Source organism: Cibotium barometz, chromosome 39 (assembly GCF_041138505.1).
Source record: "Cibotium barometz isolate CiBa-2024 chromosome 39, ASM4113850v1, whole genome shotgun sequence".
In the NCBI taxonomy this organism is placed as follows: Eukaryota; Viridiplantae; Streptophyta; class Polypodiopsida; order Cyatheales; family Cibotiaceae; genus Cibotium; species Cibotium barometz.
This window is the reverse complement of record NC_141084.1, coordinates 19,238,649-19,258,461: the sequence shown is the minus strand read 5'-3', so window position 1 is coordinate 19,258,461 and position 19,813 is coordinate 19,238,649.

Below are 19,813 nucleotides of genomic sequence, written 5' to 3'. Positions count from 1 at the left end.
ACTACCCGTAGACATACCATCTCTCAACATCCTTCACATGTACTCTAAATAATTATAACTAGAGCTCATTCCTACACTACTCTTAGATATACCATCACCTACATTCATGATAATGGCTATCTGGATCAAACATCAACATATGCATACTATGAATTTTTGCCACCACCACATATGTACATGATATAGGCTACAATTTCTTCCTGCCACCCTTATATCCATATTGCATAACAAGAATTTCCTTCATGAAAACAAATGCCTACGTGGGTCAAAATTTACACCCATAGGCTATATGATGTCCGCCTCTAAAATTATCCCGCCAAAAAAATATTTCAATTTTCTACTCTTTTAACATGCTTAGGTTTTCTCAAAGCCTCCATAGTTGCCATCTTCCACACATATATACGAATAGAAGTCTACCTTTGCACACCTATAAGTTGACCTCTTTAAACTCTTAGCATTGGTTGTATATCATGTCCACTATCTGCTTATAAATAATAGAGAAATCAATTATGTCATGTAAACTGTCCAGGTAAGTATATACTAGAGGCTTTTCTATTTGGGTCTAGAAATAGACTGAAGGATGTTTGTAAAAATTTTAATAAATTATGGAGCTTATGTTGTTATGTATTCTAATTCTTTTTGAGTGCTTGTCAAATAATGTGCATATTTATGCATAGTGATAAAATTTTTCCTAAGAAAGTCCATTAAAAAAGTGTCTTACATTCATGAATTTTATAAAATAAATTTTGATTTGAAAAAGATTGATATTTCATTAAGTTATGTAGACTCCTATGTCATTTTTTAAGTTAAGTTTATTTTTATGTCACAAACAACAATAGTTCATAAATCTACGAAGGTCACACATGTTCTCAATCTTTAAAAAAATAGCAAAATTCATGTAATTTTTAAATTTATACATGGAATTCTAGATGTGTTTTCAAAAAACTATGTTTTAAAGCCATTTTTGAGATTTCACACGTTTTGGGAGAGAATCTTTTTAGGTAACCCTCGTCAGTTACCTTTTTTGCTCGCAACAGTGTTACATGTCCAAAGCATATAGTCGCTGTGACAACCATATGCCCTAAGGCTTCCTAAAATGACCTCAATGCCAAGAAAGTATATTAGCTTACCTAAATCCTTTATGTCAAACTGCTTCTTAAGGAGACCCTTCACATGCTCAACTTTTTGCTCATCATCACCCCTAACAATCAAGTTATCCACATAAATGGTAATGATGACAATCTCCTTATCACTCTTTTGCATCCAGAGTGAATGGTATGCATCTGCCATCTGAAAGCTAATGGTGAGAAGATACTCCATGATTTTGTCATGCCAAGCTCTCAGTGCCGATTTTAGACCACAAAGGCTTTATGCAGCCTGCATAAAAAATCTCGATGACTCAAATCCTCATAACCAGGTAGCTGGTCCAAATACACTTCGTCTTTCAACTCACCATGTAAGAATGCATTCTTTACATCCATCTAATGACCCAACCTTTTGAAGTAGGCACTGCAATTAGAGCTCTGACGGTTTCCATCTTAGCAATGGGGCTGAATGTCTCCTCATAATCAATGCCGTGGATCTGAGCACAACCTTTAGCAACCAATCTAGATTTGTACTTGTTGCTAATGGTTCCCTCGGGGGGTTCACCTCAAAAAATGTTATTGTGCCACGTGAATTTAGTAGGAGGGATATTTTTAATTAGATACATTGAGAAAAATTACCAGGATTCCATTAATAGGAGGGGTTTTTTAATTTAACTTTAGAAACAAATCCATTAGTTCATAAGTAAAGAGGGGTTGTTTTATTGGGGGAAATTTTTTAGTTAAGGGGTTTTTAAAATACCTCTTGAACGCATGTGATACCTAAGGTTTTCTAGTAGTGCACGCGCCGAGATGCTTCCATCCGAGTTATAGTGATTGGCAACAAAAGCTTGGTCACCAACTCACATATTAGATCTGTTTTGCCTAGACTGCTCTTCTTGTAAGAGTACTGAAACCAGCTCATCAAATGTAAGGGCATTTGGATTTCCTTTCATCTCATGAGTCTAAGGTTAGAGGCAAAACTCTGATAAGAATCCGGTAATGCATTGAGAATGGGCACCAATGTACTATGAGGATATATCTCATCCACACTAGCAAGCTGCTCCTTAAAATCTTTGATCTTGGTCAAGAAGCTATTCATTGAGTCTCCCTCATTCATGTGCTCAGACTCCAATTGTTTGCGCAGATATGCAACATGTGCTTCATTGCACACTTGGTATAATGTAGTAAGTGCATCCCATTTATGTTTTGAAGTCTTAAATGATTGAATACGAGGAATAATTCTTTGCTTCAGAAAAAGTGCAAGCAATGCATGTGCATGTGTATCTCTTCCATCCCATCTCGTTTGAGCAGCAGTGGGAGGTACTGGTGGTGCATGTGGAGGAGCCACATCTGTATCAAATTCTACTTCAGATGTACCTGCAACACCTGGTTGCACTGGTAGTTGTGAAACAGGACAAGTTTCACTACCACTGCCCACCTTCCAAAGGCCTATAGTAACCACAATACATGCCTCATCATATAGGACCATAATGGGTAGTTAGTCCCATCAAGTTTGTCCTCAGCAGACAACATGTTGAATACATCACTAATACAGCCAGCCTTGACTTTCTACCAAATGCAAAATCTTTCAACACACTGCAAGTACTCAGTATTCATTGGATGCAACCCTGAATGGCTTCCAACTGACTAAATCACTTTTGCAAAGTGTATGAAAAATAACACAAAGTAGAGCATAGAGTGTTACTGGGGCAAAAGTATGATGGTCGATGTTGTTGAAGATAGTGTAGATGCTTCTACACACCAAATCTTGCCGCTACACAGTCCATGAAAGATCCCTGTTTCCTCCGCGCAAGGAATTTAGGGGTACTAGCACCGGAAGTAGCACTTCTACGTGAGCAGGGTCCCTCACTCAGGGCCTCGCCCATGGATATCCGGACAAGAGACTAATCCATCGGTTCTTCCAAAATCAAACCCGGAAAAACTTCCCTTGCCCGAAAATCACGGGCGATTCCTCCAGGATAATTTTACTTTAACGTAGTCAAAAGCCTTAACTAACTGAACTGATCTGACCGAACCTGTAAGTCCCATAGTTAGATCAAGGAAAAGATTGCACTTAGATCATAGAGACCAACGCTTTTTTCCTCATTGAGAGGAACAGCCGTTGATTCTTTTCCATAGAACAATTTTTGTCTGGGATTTACTTCATCTATCGTACCATAACAGAATTGACTCTCAATTTAGGAATCCATCAGTCCAGCCTAATCCCATCCTGTGGGTTAGCCAACCACTAGTGATGGGATCCATTTAAGAATTTGGTTAGGTTTTGTCCCGGGTACCAGGGAAAAGAGTTCTCAGGCCCCCTAGCCGGATATTCATGCAAACTTAAAACTAGTCACACCACTTCCACACCCAATATGAAATTGCCTTTTTCACAGAATCAGCTGTCTTTGAAACAATCATTTAATGAAACCATAGTGTCACTGATCATAATCCTCCAAGTTATCTGGTTGAATCCTAATTTTTAATTTTTCCTTCATCGGTGTACTTATGGCATCATTGGCAACCAGAACGCTCACCACCTGTCCACTCAGGGGCCTTTTCAATAATTCCTAGCTCATAGAGTAACCGGCAATATTTTCACTTATAAAAATCAAAATGGAATTTCAGTTGAAGATCAGCAAGATCAACCAACAAATCCTTATAAAAGAGCCATAGACTCATCCGTTGGACCAACAAGGTCAATCAACCAGATCCATGCCCAAATTCAGAAAACAACTTTTACTCCTTGTTCCAATATCTTCGATAACACACGTGTGGGTATCTTCGGCAACCCAGAGCCCAAGCACCGTATGATCAGCACCCTCTAGGATCCTTCGCAGCAGGTGACCTAGGCCGCTTCCTCGGTCCCTCATCCACCATACCGAAAGCTCACCATTTAAATCAAACCGAGGCTGGTCAAGACCTCGGCCGACCTTGCTACGCAAGACGTCCTCCATTGACTCTCCGTCAGCTATTGCAACTTTAACAGAGTAGGTCTCCATGACCTCATTCACAAGATGGTCAAAATGCTTCCCCAGCATTCTTGACATAAAACAGTCATTTAAAAATAGACCATAGATATAGTTTTTATAATGAACTCTCATCTTTCCACATTGTTCCACATCAATCCACCCGATTTAAATCACATCCATTTCATATGTATTCCCAATCTCATCCAATCACATCATTTTCATCTCATCACATCTCTTCTCATTTATCCTCATCAGATCTACTCGCATCTACCCATCTCCACATCTCATCACATCACATTCATTCACATCTCATCCATTCATAACTACCCCGATCCACATCACATCACATCACATCCATTTTATCTCACTTCTCAATCATTCACATCTATCCTGATTCATATGACATCACATCTATCCTGATTCATATGACATCACATCTCATTTATTCACATCCTGATTCACATCATATTCACTCATATCCATCACATTCATTCTCATCACCATCCCATCACATACATAACATCACATCACATCTATCCACATCATATCTCATTCATACACATCTCATCTCATTCATCCACTTCTCATCTCATTCATCCACATCCATCTAATCGTTCACAACAAGTACGATTACCCATATCTATCACTTCACATCCACATATATTCATGTCACATCACATCTCTTTACATCACTTCACATTCTTTCACATACACATACACATCACATTCTTTCACATACACATCCACATCATTTTCTTTCACATACACATCCACATCCATTCTTTCACATGCATCCACATCCATTCTTTCACATACACATCCACATCCATTCTTTCACATACATCCACATCCATTCTTCACATACATATCCACATCCATTCTTTCATATACATCCACATCCATTCTTCACATACATAACCACATCCATTCTTTTACATACACATTTGCATCCATTCTTCACATATACATTCACATCCATTATCATCACATATCATCCACTCATATCCCATATCATTCATTTACATCCTGATTTATATGACATCACATCTCATCCATTCATTCACATCTACCTGATTCACATCACATCTCATCACATCTCATCACCTCTTTTCACCTCACATCTATTCACCTCACATCTCATCGCCTCTTTTCACATCACATCACATCCACCCATCCATTCATTCACACTTATCTGATTCTTATCACATCTCATTACATCTATTCACCTCACATCTTATCACTTCTATTCACATCACATCCATCCATCCATTCCTTCTTCACACCTATCTGATTCTCATCACATCTCATTACATCTATTCACCTCACATCTCATCACCTCTATTCACATCACATCCACCCATCCATTCATTCACACCTATCTGATTCTCATCACATCTCATTACCTCTATTCACATCTCATTACATCTATTCACCTCACATCTCATCACCTCTATTCACATCACATCCATCCATTCATTCACATCTATCTAATTCACATCACATCTATTCATAGAGTTTAAGACAATTCTAATTTTGATATAAAGATTCTTGACGCATCTATTTATGCATAAAAATCAACTTCAATGGGAATAACACTTTTATAAAATCCTTTTATGCATAAAAATCAACTTTAATGAGAATAACACTTTCGAGATAAAAATAAATCCTTTATGCATCTTTCTATGCATAAAATCAATCTTAATGAGAATAACACTTTTGAAATAAAAATATATCCTTTATGCATATTTCTATGCATAAAATCAATCTTAATGAGAATAACACTTTTGAAATAAAAATAAATCCTTTATGCATCTTTTTATGCATAAAATCAATCTTAATGAGAATAACACTTTTGAAATAAAAATAAATCCTTTATGCATCTTTCTATGCATAAAAATAAATTCAATGAAAACAACACTTTTATAATAAAAATTTTCATTATGCATCTTTCTATGCATAGAAATTAATTTTAATAATTAATATCAGTGATATCCATGCATATTCATAGGTGAATATAGACATGGAGTAAATTAGAATATTTCTTTTAGAATGCACAAATGGTGGGAATTACTCTTTTGGAATAATATAAAAATAAACTTTCTTTTCCACAAAATTCAAGAAAATTTTACCATAACCTCCTTTGTATGGCTGACCATTTCTCACTTTTAACAGTCTAATTTCTATTTAAATTAACCCCAATTAGATGTAAAGGACTCTAATCTATAAAATTTTTAATTTCCAAGAGAGTAAACAATAAGAAAAGTTTAATTAATCTTTTTGTTAAACATTCTAGGATAAAGAAAGGCTGAATGGTAAATAAGAGAAGGAGAGGTCTTTTCATCAAGGCATAGCATCAAAATTTACTTTAATCAACTAAAACAAACAAGAAAACCATAGATTTAAAATTAAAAGTAAGAAGAATTTAGTTTACATGAAGTTTGTAAGATTTCCTTTGGCTTGAGGGATTGAGGGTTCTACTCTTGTTTGGATCAAGAGTGGCCACCAATTATTTTGGAGAGGATTAAGTAAAAAATAATTGAATTATCAAGAAAATTCAATGTAGTAGAGTAACAGTGCATAAACACCATTAAGATTTTACAAAGGGAGAGGCTTCTATTTAAAGGAAAAAGTGAGCCTCTAACCAAGCAAACCGATTCTAGAATTTTCCAGATGAGTTTGGTCAATTTTTGACCATTTTTAGGTCAGTTTAGCTTACTTTTTGGATCTAGTTGAAATAGGAGAGAGGAGAGATGAAAATATCTCATTTTTTTTCAGTTTAAAACTCCCCCACACATGTAAAATAGGTGCCTCCTTCATGAGGGGAGATCCCCACACCGAGGTGTCAAAAATGCATCATTTTCTCTAAATATCTCTTAATTTTTAACTAATAAACCTTGTACTCAGTCAACTCTTCATCTTATGTGAGCATTTACTCATTTTTGGGGGGTTTTCTTTTATTCTTCAATTTATCTCCTCCCTACATTTGGATTAATCTTATTGGTCCATAGGAACCTTCATTGGAGCATAATTCAAATTTCTTTGAAAATCTAGACCCTTAGGCTAAGGTCTATTTTTCCTATTTTCAATTAATTCCAATTACACATTGGAAAGTTCTTTTTGAATTTCTGTTTTAGGGGAAATCGTTTTAGACACTAGGAGGATTTTTATATCCAAAAGAATCTCAATTTTGAATTACCTCCCTCTAGACATTTTCTCTCTCCAGGCCAAAACACGATCTTTCTTTTATTTCAGAGAGAGGAATAATTATAAGATTAGAAGGAGAGGTTCTTACACCTGCACACCTCAAAAGCTGGAGGGAGGAATCTTACATCCTACCCCACTTAAAAAACGCGAGATGTCTTCATCTCGCAAAATCAGAGGACAACTCTTTCCCTTAACATCCAACTGATTCTGGGGTTCCTTATAGTCTGGTGAACCCAACAGAATCTTGGGATAAAAGATTCCTTATATAGAACTCATCATCAGATAACAATTCACTCAGATCATATCATTCAATTCCTTATCACAATAATGGTCCATTAGATCGAAATTTTCATCTAAACAGTCCTTCATGGGAATTTCAATTATACAGATTTTTAATTTTTCATCCCTTAACTTGATCCACTGGGTCAAGTGTTAACAGTAGCAATCTATCAGCATAATCCACTAATCTCATAGTGATTTGCTGAAGTCATTACATCAACACAGGGACTCGCCCCATTCATCCTCATTGTGGTTTTGCTCAGCTTATTACATTTCAAAACCAAAATTCAGGAATCATCATTTTTCAATCAGAATCCAAATCAACTCATCAGTTCTCAACTAGAGTTTAAAAATCATATCAACCACGTTCGAATTCATCATCTGGATAGCATTTATGCTTATAATTTCAAGGTCTTAGATTTACTCGTATATAGTGCCAATAAAGAGCTGCAGTTATACCCTCGATATATACGGGTAGTCACGGTCCTTACAATTTTAAGGTAAATATCATCATGTCTAGGCCTCAAGCAAGTCGGGGATTCCATATAATTGCGGTACTTCCATACGAAGACCCAATTACTAATTTATGAATTTCAGTAAGAATAACAATTTGTATGAATTTTATCACACAATTACAACCTTTTACTGCTACTTCATAATTTTTTGACATTTTTAGCTTCTCAGTTGATCCACATTAGCCAATTTGCTCTAATACCAGCTAAAAGATCCCCTTCCCCACCGCACAATGAATTCAGGGGTGCTAGCACAGAAAGTAGCACTTCTTGCGCGAGCAAGGTCCCTCACTCGGGGCCTCGCCCATGGATATCCGGACAAGAGACTAATCCACCCGTTCTTCCAAAACCAAACCCGAAAAAACTTCCCTTGCCCGAAAAGCACAGGCAATTCCTCCAAGATAATTTTACTCTAACGTAGTCAAAAGCCTTAACTAATTGAACTGATTTGACCAAACCTGTAAGTCCCATCGTTAGATCAAGGCAAAGATTGCACTTGGATCATAGAGACCAACCCTTGAGTCTCAATTTAGGAATCCATCAGTCTAGCCTAACCCCATCCAGTCCTGTGGGTTAGCGAACCGCCCAACCAATGTAGTGATGGGATCCATTTAAGAATTTGGTTAGGTTTTGTCTCGGGTACCAGGGAAAAGAGTTCCCAGGCCCCCTAGCCAAATATTCATGCAAACTTAAAACTAGTCACACCACTTACACACCCAATACAAAATTGCCTTTTTCACAGAATCAGCTGTCTTTGAAACAATCATTTAATGAAACCATAGTGTCACTGATCATAATCCTCCAAGTTATCTGGTTGAATCCTAATTTCTAATTTTTCCTTCATCGCTGTACCTATGGCATCATTGGCAACCAGAACGCTCACCACCTCTCCACTCAGGGGTTTTTTTGATAGTTCCTAGCTCATAGCAACCGACATTATTTTCACTTATAAAAATCAAAATGGAATCTCAGTTGAAGATCAGCAAGATCAACCAATAGATCCATATAAAAGAGCCATAGGCTCGTTGAGGACCAGCAAGGTCAATCAACCAGATCCATGCCCGAATTCAGAAAACAACTCTTACTCCTTGTTCCAATATCTTCCACGATGCACGTGTGGGTATCTTCGGTGACCTAGAGCTTGAGCACCGTATGGTCAACACCCTCTAGGATCCTTCGCAGACCTAGCGCTTCACTCATAGGCGCTTCTTTGGTCCCTCATTCACTATACCGAAAGCTTACCATTTTAATCAAACGGAGACTGGTCAAGACCTCGGTCGTGACCTTGCTACATGAGACGTCCTCCATTGACTCTCCATCAGCTGTTGCAAATTTAATAGATTAGGTCTCCATGACCTCATTCACAAGATGATCAAAATGCTTCCCCAGCATTCTTGACATAAAACAGTCATTTAAAAATAGGTCATTAATACAGTTTCTATAATGAACTCTTGTCTTTCCACATTGTTCCACATCAATCCACCTAATTTAAATCACATCCATTTCATATGTATTCCCAATCTCATCCAATCACATCATTTTCATCTCATCACATCTTTCCTCATTTATCCTCATCAGATCTCATCCACTCGCATCTACCCATCTCCACATCTCATCACATCACATTCATTCACATCTCATTCATTCATAACTACCCCGATCCACATCACATCCATTTTACCTCACGTCTCAATCATTCATATCTATCCCAATTCACATGAAATCACATCTCATTTATTCCCATCCTAATTCACATCACATTTCAATCATTCATATCTATCCCAATTCACATGAAATCACATCTCATTTATTCATATCTTGATTCATATCACATTCACTCATATCCATCACATTCATTCTAATCACCATCCTATCACATACATAAGATCACATCACATCTATCGTGAGTGTGTGTGTGCTTTTGCAAGAGCTCAAGCTCTCTTCTCCCCTGCATCTTTTCATCGCTCACAAGTACGATTACCCATATCTATCACTTCACATCCACATATATTCATGTCACATCACATCTCTTTACATCACTTCACATTCTTTCACATACACATCCACATCACATTCTTTCACATACACATCCACATCCATTCTTTCATATATGTCCACATCCATTCTTCACATACATATCCACATCCATTCTTTCACATACATCCACAACCATTCTTCACATTTATCCACATCCATTCTTTCATATACATCCACATCCATTCTTCACATACATATCCACATCCATTCTTTCACATACATCCACATCCATTCTTCACATACATCCACATCCATTCTTCACATACATATCCACATCTATTCTTCACGTACATAACCACATCCATTCTTTCACATACACATTTGCATCCATTCTTCACATATACATTCACATCCATTATCATCACATATCATCCACTCATATCCCATATCATTCATTTACATCTTGATTAACATGACATCACATCTCATCCATTCATTCACATCTATCTGGTTCACATCACATCTCATTAAATCTGTTCACCTCACATCTCATCACCTCTATTCACATCACATCTATTCACCTACATCTCATCACCTCTATTCACATCACATCCACCCATCCATTCATTCACACTTATCCGATTCTCATCACATCTCATTACATCTATTCACCTCACATCTTATCACTTCTATTCACATCACATCCATCCATCCATTCATTCACACCTATCTGATTCTCATCACATCTCATTGCATCTATTCACCTCATATCTCATCACCTCTCTTCACATCACATCACATCCACCATCGATTCATTCACACCTATCTGATTGTCATCACATCTCATTACATCTATTCACCTCACATCTCATCACCTCTATTCACATCACATCCATCCATCTATTCATTCACACCTATCTGATTCTCATCACATCTCATTACATCTATTCACCTCATATCTCATCACCTCTCTTCACATCACATCCACCCATCCATTCATTCACACCTATCTGATTCTCATCACATCTCGTTACATCTATTCACCTCATATCTCATCACCTCTCTTCACATCACATCACATCCACCCATCCATTCATTCACACCTATCTGATTCTCATCACATCTCGTTACATCTATTCACCTCATATCTCATCACCTCTCTTCACATCACATCCACCCATCCATTCATTCACACCTATCTGATTCTCATCACATCTCATTACATCTATTCACCTCACATCTCATCACCTCTATTCACATCACATCCATCCATCTATTCATTCACATCTATCTGATTCACATCACATCTATTCATAGAATTTAAACATAGAATTTAAGAGCATTCTAATTTCTGATATAAAGACTCTTTACGCATCTATTTATGCATAAAAATCAACTTCAGTGGGAATAACACTTTAAAAAAATTCCTTTTATGCATCTTTTTATGCATAAAAATCAACTTTAATGAGTAACACTTTTGAGATAAAAATAAATCCTTTCTGCATCTTTCTATGCATAAAATCAATCTTAATGAGAATAACACTTTTGAAATAAAAATAAATCCTTTATGCATCTTTCTATGCATAAAATCAATCTTAATGAGAATAACACTTTTGAAATAAAAATAAAAATATCCTTTATACATCTTTCTATGCATAAAATCAATCTTAATGAGAATAATACTTTTGAAATAAAAATAAATCCTTTATGCATATTTCTATGCATAAAATCAGTCTTAATGAGAATAACACTTTTGAAATAAAAATAAATCCTTTATGCATCTTTCTATGCATAAAATTAAATTCAATGAAAACAACACTTTTATAATAAAAATTTTCATTATGCATCTTTCTATGCATAGAAATTAATTTTAATAATTAATATCAGTGATATCCATGCATATTCATAGGTGAATATGTACATGGAGTAAATTAGAATATTTCTTTTAGAATGCACAAACAGTGGGAATTACTTTTTTGGAATAATATAAAAATGAACCTTCTTTTCCACAAAATTCAAGAAAATTTTGCCATAATCTCCTTTGTATGGCTGACTGTTTCTAATTTTTAACATTCTAATTTCTATTTAAATTAACCCCAATTAGATGTAAAGGACTCTAATCTAGATAATTTTTAATTTTCAAGAGAGTAAACAATAAGAAAAGTTTAATTAATCTTTTTGTTAAACATTCTAGGATAAAGAAAGGTAATCAACTAAAAAAACAAGAAAACCATAGATTTAAAATTAAAAGTAAGAAGAATTTAGCTTACATGAAGTTTGTAAGCTTTCATTTGGCTTGAGGGATTGAGGGGTCTACTCTTGTTTGGATCAAGAGTGGCCACCAATTATTTTGGAGAGGATTAAGTAAAAAACAATTGAATTATCAAGAAAATTCAATGTAATTGGCTTTGGGTAGGAGTAGAGTAACAGTGCATAAACACCATTAAGCTTTTACAAAGGGGGAGGCTTCTATTTAAAGGAAAAAGTGAGCCTCTAACCAAAAAAACTGATTCTAGAATTTTCCAAATCAGTTTGGTCAAATTTTGACCATTTTTAGGTCAGTTTAGCTTACTTTTTGGATCTAGTTGAAATAGGAGAGAGGAGAGATAAAAATATCTCATTATTTTGAGTTTAAAACTCCCCCACACATGTGAAATAGGCGCCTCCTTCATGAGGGGAGATCCCCACACTGAGGTGTCAAAATGCATCATTTTCTCTAAATATCTCTTAATTTTTAAATAATAAACCTTGTACTCAGTCAACTCTTCATCTTATGTGAGCATTTACTCATTTTTGGGGGTTTTTCTTTTATTCTTCAATTTATCTCCTCTCTACATTTGGATTAATCTTATTGGTCCATAGGAACCTTAATTAGAGCATAATTCAAAAATTTATGAAAATCTGGACCCTTAGGCTAAGGTCCTTTTTACCTATTTTCAATTAATTCCAATTGCACATTGGAAAGTTCTTTTTGAATATTTGTTTCAAGGGAAATCATTTTAGACACTAGGAGGATTTTTATATCCAAAAATATTTCAATTTTGAGTTATCTCCCTCTAGACATTTTCTCTCTCCAGGCCAAAACAGGGTAAAACAGGATCTTTATTTTATTTCAGAGAGGGAAATAATTTTAAGATCAAAAGGGGATTTTCTTACACGCCCAAAAATGATGCCTCTCCAGAATGTCTGTAGAAACCTTGTGGTACCTAAAACGCGCCTGAATCACACCGTAGACCCCAGAAACTTTGTATACTTTCTATGTATACTTTCCATGTATACTTTGTATACAACACACTACAGTATACACCTTCTTCTCCTAAGAGAGTATCTCAATCATCGGAGACAGAAAATAGGGTCGTGAGGAGGGAGGCAGACTACTAGATCAAGTGTCAAGGAGGCTAGCTCTGATACCAAGTGTTGGCATTGAGGGTTCCAACAATGCACACACACAAGATAGAGAAGCTTGAAAGCACACAAACTCACTAGAATAGAATTAACAAATGTGTGCCAGATACAAAAGACAAGTACACACCCCAAAATGAGTACTTAAGAGTTGATGTTTTGCATCGAGTTGATGCAAAACATTAACTTTTCCACACAACTCGATGTTTTGCATCAAAGTTGATGCAAAACATCAACTCCACCATAAAACTTGATGTTTTGCATCAAGTTTCGGATGCTCCGGAGGAGAAGAAAGTTGGAGGATCAGAGGTTGATTTTCACAAACGGCCTGGTTTAGCGATTCCGTTTACAACCAAATGCTCAGACGACCTATGCCACAAATTTTGAGTACCAACACGACTATGTTTCAATGCGATGTGCAGACGTCACAAACCGATTTATTGATGTAGCAAATTGCTTTGATGTCTGCACATCGCATGAAAACATAATCATTTTGGTACTCCAATTTGTGGAATAGGTCGTTTGAGAATGCTATCGTGGGCAATTCAAGAATGCAGTCTTAATGTCCAACTGATGTACATTCCACCCATGATGTGCTGCCAAAGCAATGAGACACCTAATGGTAGTCATACGAGATGTGGGTGCAAAGGTCTCATCATAATCAATGCCCTTTTGCTAGGCATACCCCTTTGCAACAAGTCTAGCCTTGTAGCGATCAATGCTACTATCAGCTTTGCGTTTTACCTTGTACATCCACTTATTACCAATGGCCTTCTTGCCATGAGGTAGATCTGTCAAATACCAAGTGTCATTCTTGAGTATAGAGTTATACTCATCCTACATAGCATGCATCCCAATGATCATCGTTCTGTGCTTCCTCAAAGGAAATAGGTTCCTCCTCATTACATAAAGTAGAAATGAGAACATGATCCACATGAGAATAATTTGCATGATGAGAACCTGCATGAGTTCTGCTAGGTAAAGGAGCTGCCAACTTGCTATCCCTCAATGTCTGCACAAGCCATTTTGGCATATGCCTAGATTCTTCTATGGCTTCTCTCTTCTCATCCACTACATCCTCAATAATTGCCTCATCAAAAGGCTGATTTGCAAGCTGATTTTGCACCTGCAAAGGCTGAATTTCAGCACTTGGTTGAGCATTCAATTTCTCTACATATGGCTGCTCTCCACAAAGGTAGGAGCGAATTAAACATGTCTTGTGAGCATACATTCTATTATTTTTTGCATGAAATCATGAGTTGAACTGAGTTTTTGAGAAAAACAACATCTCTACTTACTAAAATCCGCTTTGAGGCTGGATGGTAGAGTCTATATCCCTTGATTTCTGAACTCTACCCCACAAATTTGCATTTAACTGCCTTATCATCAAGCTTACTACGTTGTTGCTCAGGCACAAGAGCGTAAGCAAGACAACCAAAAACACGAAAATGAGCCACAGAAGGCTTCCTACCATGCCAAGCTTCATAAGGAGTTATAGATTGCAAGGCCTTGATAGGGCATTTGTTCAACACATAGTTTTCTCACATAGTTGCCGCTAACCAAAAACCATGAGGTAAATCTTGGGCTTTCACCATACATCGTGCCATCTCCCCATGAGAAACCTGTTCTTTCTCTCAGCCACACCATTTTGCTGAGGTGTGTATGGCACTGTACCATTGATGCCTTATACCTTTTTCAGCCATATATGCATGAAATTCCTTGGACATATACTCCCCCCCTCGAGCTGAATGAAGTGCCAACTTTACATTCACATGCATTTTTAGCCATGGATAGCAAGTGTTTAAAGCACATAAAAATCGATGACTTCTGCTTTAATGGATACACCAAGCCATATCTGGAGTAATCAATATATAAAAGTGTTTCTTAACAGCTCTCATAGATCCATCCTTTGGAAATGATGCCCGATGCATTTTACCAAGAATACACCCCTCACATACATGTCTAGTAGGGGTATCAAGAGTTGGCCAACTCAGACACCATATCATACCTTTGAAGGTGTAACAAATTGCCATAATTTAGATGGTGAAATCATGCATGCCATAATTCTGCATCACTCATAGCACTAGTCATAGAGACTGAGCAAGCATCATGCTGCAACTTCTCAAATACATCCATCTTATATAGGCCATGAAACAAGATACCTGAGGCAATGATAGAATAACCATCATTTCTATCCTGAATTGTACATCTTTCATCCACAAATTTCACTGTCAACAGGCGTGACAAGGTTAAGGCTGAAATTGACAACAAGTTCTTCTTAATGCCTGGCACATATAAAACTTTCAAAAGAGTAAATGCGCCCCCATTTACACAGTAGAGTGGGCACAACTCTACCAACCGCTTTGACAGGATATGAGGAACCATTTGCACATGTGATAGTTCCTGCACTTGGGATAGATTCTAGAGATGAGAACAAACCTTTTTGTGAAGTAATGTGCTTACTAGCACCAGTGTCAAAGTACCAAGCATCTGATTCTGTCACTAACATGCATACATCATGAACAGAAGGGTCATAACTGCAATGTACAGTCCATGCCCAATCATCTTGAGAAAAACTTGTAGATTCCTTCTTCTATGCACTTGGTGCAGATGCATCAGCAATATCCATGCTCGATTCTTTCTTTTTCTCCTTCTCTAGTCTTTTCTTGCACTCATGTATGTAGTGCCCTGGTTTCCTGCAATAGTGACACTTAGATGGATGTAAAGAATGCATTCTTGCATGGGGATTTGGAGGAAGAGGTGTATATGTTGCAGCCACCTGGTTATGAGGATGTGAGTCACCCCGAGCATGGGAATTTGCAGGAAGAGGTGTATATGTTGCAGCCACCTGGTTATGAGGATGTGAGTCACCCCGAGCATGTTTGCAGGTTGAAGAAAGCCTTGTATGGCTTAAAACAAGCACCAAGAGCATGGTCTGACAAGATTTCTGAATATCTTGTCACTATTGGCTTTCATGTAGCCAATGCAGATTTCTCGTTGTATGTGAGACACGGTGATAGAGGGGTTGTGCTTGTTGTCATCTATGTAGATGACTTGATCATTACGGGGGACCATGATGCAGAGATCTTTGATGTAAAGATCTTTCTTAGACAGAAGTTTGAGATGAAGGATCTGGGGGAGCTCAGATATTTCTTAGGCATTGAGGTGATTAGATCACCACATGGTATTGGATTACTGCAGAGACAGTATGGCTTGGACATATTGTCCAAGTATGGTATGACAGGCTGCAGAGACAGTATGGCTTGGACATATTGTCCAAGTATGGTATTGGATTACTGCAGAGACAGTATGGCTTGGACATATTGTCCAAGTATGGTATGACAGGTTGTAAGCCTATCTCAGTGCCATTGGGTTAGAATGGCAAGTTGAGTGCAGATTCAGGAGAGGTTTTTGAGGATCCTACTATGTATAGGCGCATAGTAGGAAGCTTGATCTACATGACGATCACCAGACCAGATTTGAGCTATGCTGTTGGGTTGGTGAGTCAGTTTATGCAGGTTCCTCGGAAGCCGCATTTGGATGCATTGAGACACATACTGAGATATGTGAGGTCTACTTTGCATTGTGGACTATTTTATGAAACTGGGACAGAGATATGTGTACATGGGTACACAGATGCTGATTGGGCTCGTAGTATCTCAGATAGAAGATCTACTAGTGGCTTCATGTTTTCTTTGGGGAGTGCTGCTTGGAGCAGCAAGACTCTAGCCTACGGTTGCTCTATCCAGTATAGAGGCCGAGTACAGAGGAGCTGCTATGGTAGCATGTGAGGTAGCTTGGTTGAAAAAGCTACTTGCAGATTTGGGTCTATCAGTGGATAGACAAGTTGTCATTTTCTGTGACAACATTAGCAGTATACAGTTGGCCAGGAACCCAGTTTTTCATGCTCGCACGAAGCATATAGAGGTCCACTACCATTTTGTGAGAGAGAGAAGGTCTTGGCAGGAGACGACCTTGTTTATGTCAGCACACAGGATCAAGTCGCTGACATCTTCACCAAAGCATTGGGTACAGAGAAGCTCCGTAGATTCAGGGCTTTGCTTGGTGTACATGAGATGGAGTTGAGCTCGAGGGGGAGTGTTGAGATATCGAGCTCATCTAGTGAGGCGGTGGACACTGATGACCCACCCCTGGGGGATAGGCCCCACTTTTACACCACTGGCATGGTTGGTGAGATCATGGGTGATATGTGGCCAGTGGGATGACAGGCTGTGTAACAGCCATTCTAGAGACTGGCATAGTTATAGCGCCACCTCATTTAGTTGGGTTCACACTATAGAGAACCCTAGTATGTATTTGGTTGAGTACCTTTTCATATGTGTGTACTCTTATCTTTGTATACGGTGTGTTGAGTGTTGAGTGAAGAAGAAGAAGATTTTCAGCCTCTCACCTTGTGTGTTCTCTTCTAGGGTTTTGTGAGTGTGTGTGTGCTTTTGCAAGAGCTCAAGCTCTCTTCTCCCCTGCATCTTTTCAATAGAGTGGTTGTATTTTTCATGTATTCCTCTATATTCATTACCATGTGGATTATTCCCATATAATTTAATCCATGCACTTGATAGAATCACACCATGTGGTCAATGGGTATGGTCTAAAACATGGCTTCTTCCACTATTTAAACAAGGAATGGAGAAGGGCAAGGCACTCCCTAGTACATGCTTGTCTACTCCCATTTGGGTGTGTCTTGAGTATAATTTGGGTGGTTGTCTCCTTTATACAAGTGTGAGTGGCGAGCTAACTTATTCAATGGCTTGATTAAGGTTTCCCTTTGCATCTACAAACATCAAGGGGGTGTGCTTGTTGTAGGGCATTGGTTGGCATACATTTCATATATTTTTAGGGATTCCTTGTTTGTGGTGGGGGTACCTAACCATGAGTGAGTTATAGTCTCATCCCTTATCATCATTTGATGTGTGGTATTTCCATGAGTGCATTTACAAAGCCACATGAAACCTCATGTGTATGGAATGGGGGTAAGAGTTTGAAAATACTATTAGAATCCACTCATCTTGCATTTATTTCAAGATCCCACTAGCCAATGTCACCTTGTAAGCTAAACTTGGAAATGTAATCCCTTTGTCTTGGAAATCTATATACTATAGTAATTTCTGAGAAAGTCACTAAAGTAGGTTAAAGGTATAGGTTCATTAAAATTCCTTCACTTGTTTTTATTTTTTTATCCAACATTTTTTGCTTCCACAATGGGATTCACTATAAACCTCACTAAAGACAAGATTACATCAACAACTAGTGACTTTGATTGTTGATAATTTCTCATTGTAATTAAGTGACAATGTCTTTCCTATTCTTTGGTCACCACAATTCACAATCTCATTAGTACATTCCATGGTGGTTGCTTTCACAAATTCTAAGATTATGATTGGTGCATACCTTTGTTAGAGTTATCCTTTGCAATACGAGGCTATCATCCTCCACTGCCCTATTCTCCTTCTACGAGGAATCTGCCTGAGAGAATACCTACTATCTTTGAGCTAAAATACCTTCCCACATAATTCCATATTTTTTAACATTTGAGTTCTTTCACAATCTTCTTGTAGTAATGATTTCCTTAGTCTAGCTTTGTTAAGCTACTCCCTTTTCCTCAAACACTCATACTCCTTTATTTTCTTGTGTTTTGCATGTTCACAAGACTTGTAACTCTGGGATGAGCTAAAATAGAACATATGCATAGACCTTCTTACATTACTTCACTCTCTTTAGTGGATCTTTGATCAAAAGACAATTGTTGCAATGCAAGAATGGCTTCATCGGACTGATTTAATGTTGATGTTCCCATGTTTCCACTAAGACGGGAGTTGTAGTTGCTATACCCAAAATCCCACATGCTTTCATAGCTATGCGCTAAAGCTCTTTTGGGTGGGTGTGTGTGTGTGTGTGTGTGTGTGTGAGCGAGAGAGAGAGAGAGAGAGAGAGAGAGAGAGAGAGAGAGAGAGAAGGAGAACCTAATTTGATAGATGGCCTAAAGCTCTGAGAGAGAGAGAGAAGAGTGAGAAAGCTAAAGCTCTTGTGCATGCGTGCATGCGTGCATGCATGCGTGTGTGTGTGTGTGTGTGTGTGTGTGTGTGTGTGTGTGTGAGAGAGAGAGAGAGAGAGAGAGAGAGAGAGAAGGAGAACATGATTTGATAGATGGACCTTAAGTTCTATGAGAGAGAGAGATATATATATATAAAGGGAGCAGAGTGCAAAAGTTAAAGCTCTTTTGTGTGCGTGTGCATGTGCATGCGTGCGTGCGTGCGCGTGCGCGTGTGTGTGTGTGAGGAGAGAGAGAGAGAGAGAGAGAGAGAGAGAGAGAGAGAGAGAGAGAGAGAGAGAGAGAGAGAGAGAGAGAGAGAGAAAGGAAAAT